The sequence below is a fragment of the Mesoplodon mirus genome (assembly GCF_964341445.2).
Source record: "Mesoplodon mirus genome assembly, chromosome: 13".
Taxonomy (NCBI): Eukaryota; Metazoa; Chordata; class Mammalia; order Artiodactyla; family Ziphiidae; genus Mesoplodon; species Mesoplodon mirus.
In genome coordinates, this window is record NC_138989.1 from 20599834 (window position 1) to 20604881 (window position 5048).

Here is a 5048-nt window from a genome sequence, read left to right on the forward strand (position 1 = left end):
GACAGGCGCGCCGGAAATGACATCTCTCGACAGCGGAAATGTCGTGCAGGTTGCCATGGCAGCGAGGGAACGCTAGGGCGGCTTTGGATCTAGAGTGGCTGAGCTACTAGGGAGGGTTTTCAGGGCCCGGAATGGCGGAGAGCTGATTTCCCTGTTGCGCCCGCTTCGTGGCGACGCCCAGCCTGTGACGACGGGTGTGGACGTCGTCGAGCCACCCTAGCCTAGGGAGACTCCTTTGCCAGCCTGAGATTCTAAATCTGCAAAACGGGGATATAGGACTAGCTCATGGGATAGCTGTGTGTGAGGCATTTGCGGGGGGCGGGGGGCGAGTTAGAGGCGGGGACGGGCCATGGCATTCAAATAGGAATAATGAAGGTCAGGACTGTCTCCTGGATCTTTGGGTCTCTCAGTATGAGCACCGTCGTGGGCACAGATCAGTTGCCTTATACAGGTGTTTGAGGGAGTGAAGGAATGAATGGGCAAACTCTAGAATTCCCAAGTATTCCCGCCAGAAAACCTTTCCATTCTCTTCCTTTCCAACAGGTTGGTAAATAAATCCATTCAATGATCTAATAAAAATGTACTGAGGGGGCCTCCCTGGTGGCGCAGTGGTTGAGAGTCCGCCTGCCGATGCAGGGGATACGGGTTCGTGCCCCGGTCTGGGAGGATCCCATATGCCGCGGAGCGGCTGGGCCCGTGAGCCATGGCCGCTGGGCCTGCGCATCCGGAGCCTGTGCTCCGCAACGGGAGAGGCCACAACAGTGAGAGGCCCGCATACCGCAAAAAGAAAAAAAAAAAAAAAAAAAAAAAAAAAAAAAAAATGTACTGAGGGCCTACACTGTGCTAGGCTCCAGGGATCCAGGGAACAAAGAGAGAGGCACCAGGCACTCCCAGGGAATCCCTCACCAGCTCTGGACTCGATGTGGGTACACAAGACTCCAGAGTTCCGATCTCAGCTCTGCCACTTACCAACTGTGGACCTCGGGCAAGGCATTAATTACATGTTAAGCCTCAGTTTTCTCTTCTGCAAAACGGTTGAGATAAAATATGTAAGCAATTAAACTGTACCTGGTACGTAACAGGTGCTTAGGGAGTGTTAGCTGCTAATTTTTGCTTTGTTTTCTCTCACTCTCTCTCTAAGATGAAAAGATCCAGGAGGCATTGTTAGAGTATACACAGAGCACTGGACTTGGAGTCAAAAGACTTGGGTCTAAGTTCCCATGGTTGTTATTAATTAAACGAGAACCTACATGAAGGCAATTACATGCCAGCCTCTTGGGAACAGGGACTGTGACTTAATAGTCTCTGTATCCCAGTGACATGTCCAGTCCATGTGCCTTACACAGACACACACTACATAGTATGTACTCAGGAAAGAACCTGGAAAGTGCGGTTTTAGTAGAGGAGAAGGCGGGGGAGAGAGTCTTACAGACTGAAAAGTCCACTACGGAGCAGAGTGAGGGAAACACGGAGACAAGATAAACCATATGTTGAGCCTGGGCCTGAAAACGTATATGCTTCTATTTATAAGTCAAAGTCAAAAATAAAAATAAGCCAGGCTTCTCAGTAGCTATGTCCATAGCTTTACAGCAGATTTTATGGATCTGAGTTACTTTGCTCTTGACGGACTGATGCTAGTGGATTTGTTTCACCAAATGGACCCTACCATGTGGCTTCTGGAAAAGGAAACCTTCTGGATGGTTGTGGGGTCATTGAGAATACAGGCTCTGATCAAGTGTGTGTCCCCTAGAATGGGGCAAATGGGAATCACGTGATAGGATGTCCTGGAAGATCGAAGCATCACTCCTGTGATTTCCTGCCAAGCTGCATAACCTGAATGGAATCATGAGGATACAGAAAGCAAACCCCATTAAAGGGACTTCTACAAAACAACCAGTCTGTCATCTTCAAAAGCGCCAAGGTCATGAAAATGAAAGACCCTACAGCTGTTCCAGACTGAAGTCGACTAAAGAGACATGACAACTAAATGCAACACATGACTCTGAACTGGATCTTTTTGCTATAAAGGAAGTTATTGGGGCAGCTGTCAAAACTTAAATGGGGCCTGAGGTTTCCATGGTAGTGATGTGTCCCTGTTCATTTCCTGATTTTGATGGTTGTCCTGTGGTTACGATGGAGAATGTCATTGTTTGTTGGAAATACTAAAGTATTTGGTGCAGGGTGGAGGGGCATCACATAGGCAACTAAATCTCAAATGATTAAGAGAAATAATGTTTTCTCTATGTACTTAGAATTTTTAAAAAGTGAAGGTTCTGGAGTAAAACTTTAGGGATCCAAATCTCCACTTTGCTGCTTCCTAGATATGGGACCTGGGGCAGGTTGCTTTGCTTCTCTACACCTCAGTTTTCCCACCTCTAAAATGGAGATAAAGATAGCACTGCTCTAAAAAGGTTGTTCCCAGGACCAAAATAAAAAGGGGGAAGGCTAATTAATGCATGTAAAGCCCCTGGCATAGTAAGATCTTCTTAAATGGTTGTGGCTATTTTCATTTAAAAGACCCAATCTCATATCTCTGCATAGATGGTCTCTAGCCTCAAAGACAGTGGTTTTTCCAGGTTTTTGGACCCAAATGCACAGCCTCAGGAAAAGCAAGGAGAGAGGTGGCCAGAGCTGTAGTTTCAGGATCTCATACCCAGCCTGGTCTCCTGGCACTGCTCAGATAAACCCTTGATTTGGGACCCAGGGACATCCAGGCCCATGTCTAGATTCCCAGTGAGGTGCTCAGACATGTAGCCTTCCCAGGAGGGGGTTGCCAGGCAATAACGTTCCTCAGCAGAAGCCTGGCAGGGCTCTCGGACAATCATTGGTCCACCCCTCCCTTCTCACAGAAGAGGCAACAGAGGAGGCCACGCCACAGGGGAGGTACCAGGGCCACACAGAGGATTGAAGGACACAGTCAGACCAGTCCTTTCTCTGCTACACGGTGCATGCACCCACCCACATCATTTCTGTCCACTTACTTGAGCTAATAGTTATAGAGTGACTACTGTCTGTTCAGGGTCCAAAGACCTCTGCATATGTCATCTCTTCAATTCTTCAACCTTCCAAGGTCATTTCTAAGCCGAGTCCACACTCTTAATCACCCCTTAGGCAGCTCACACCATACAGCACTGTTTCCATATTGCCTTCAAAAGATTTGGGGGGGGGGAATCCTCACTCAGTTACAACTTTAAATAGGTTGGTACCATAGAAACAATCTGTAAGTGGCATTTCAAAGATGATATATTTAAAGCCTAGCACAAGTACCTTTTCTGGGACATTGACATTCTACAGTTGCACATGGCTTAGTCTTAAAAATATTTTGAGTTTTGTTCAAAAAAATATGTATCATGTCCTGAACTTGGCAGAATCGAAGATCCAGATCAGCTGAGATTAGCAAATTTGGTTTCCTTTTAAGTGTTTCTTACAGATGGTTTCTACCCTACTTATCTTTCAAGAATTTGAGAACACTATCCTTAGATAGAAAGCTGGGATGAGGTTCTGAAGGCCTGGGACATTATCTGTAAAGCAAGCGTCCTCAAAAGGACACAGGTGAGGTGAGCGGAAGTGACACTGCACCAGCTCCAGGCATATACCTTAACTGCGTGGCATCTATTCTCGGGGAGCCCAGCTGCCATATAAGGAGTCTGCTTAACTATGCTACAAGGAAGTCCAGGCTTGCTGTGTGGAGAGGCTACATGATAATGACGCCTCCAGATCCTCCAACCATCCCAGCCCAGGCACCAGACCTGTGACTGCAGGAGCCTTCAGTGGACAGAAGCCCCAGCCACCATCTGACTATGAGCACCACTGAGCTCACTCTAGTTAACTCCTAGAACTGAGAGATTCAACAATAAATGCTTTTAAGTCACGAAGCTGGGGGCTGTTGAGTCATGCAGCAATAGATGGGTGGAACAGTGAATGAGGCTGGATGTCTTCTGCTAACACTTGAGGGGTGATCATGAGCTCCCTGTGTCCGTGACTCCATCAACCACCCATCCCACCTCTGTCTCAAGACAAGGAGAGGCAAGAGCTGCCTCACACTGCAGGCTCTTCACACACCAGGCACCACTGCCCACGTCACCCATCGGCCCCTCCCAATAAACCCAGGAAGTTCTACCTTCCTCATTTTACAGATGAAGAAACAGGGGGGCAAACCACACAGCTGGTACTTTGGCTTGACTCCAAAATCCATACCTCACGCCACTGTGAGTCACTACCTTCCCAAAGCCTCACTACTGTCGTGAGAGCTAAGGCAAGGCAGTGTGGGTAAAACATTTAACCCTTAAAAGATAACAAACTGTTCTGGGCCTGGTTGATCCCTAAGCATTTGAGCAGCCAAGGATGAACTCAGCAGGCTTGGAGAGTTCCAACAAACCCTGCACGTGACAAAGAAAGGACCAGCTCCTGGGAGCTCCCCTCTGAGCCCTTGGGATGTCCTCACTAGAAGGAGTGCCTTTGAATACCTAGGACCCTGGACCACAACAGGCCATAGAGTCTATGTTGTTAACAAAGTGATTTACGGGGGGTCTTGGATCACACTGTATCATGTGACCTCTGGAAGGGCTGGAGACCAAGTAACGACAGTCAGTTGCTGCATACCCTTGTGACTGATGCCAAGTAAAAAATGCTGGACGCTAAGGCTCAGGTGAGCCTTCCTGGCTGGCAATACTTCACACATGTTGTCACACATTGTTGGTGGGAGAATCGAGCGTGTCTGCGAGACTCCAGTGGGAGAGGACATCTGGGAGCTCGTGCCTGGGCTCTCCTGGACTCTGCCCTATGCGCCTTTTTCCCTTGCTGATTTTAATCCGTAACCTTTCGCTGTAATAAACCGTAACTGTGAGTCCACCAGGTTTTCTGAGTTCCGTGAGTCCTTGTAGCAAATCGCCAAACCCAAGGGTGGCCTTGGGGCTCCCTGACACAGGAGTTCAGCTGTGCCCTTGCGTGGACCTATTCTCCAGCCTTTGTTCATCATCAATCCACCTGACAAAACTCAACATGGAAGAAAAAAATCTATTCACTCTGTAAAGTAAGGCACAGACAAA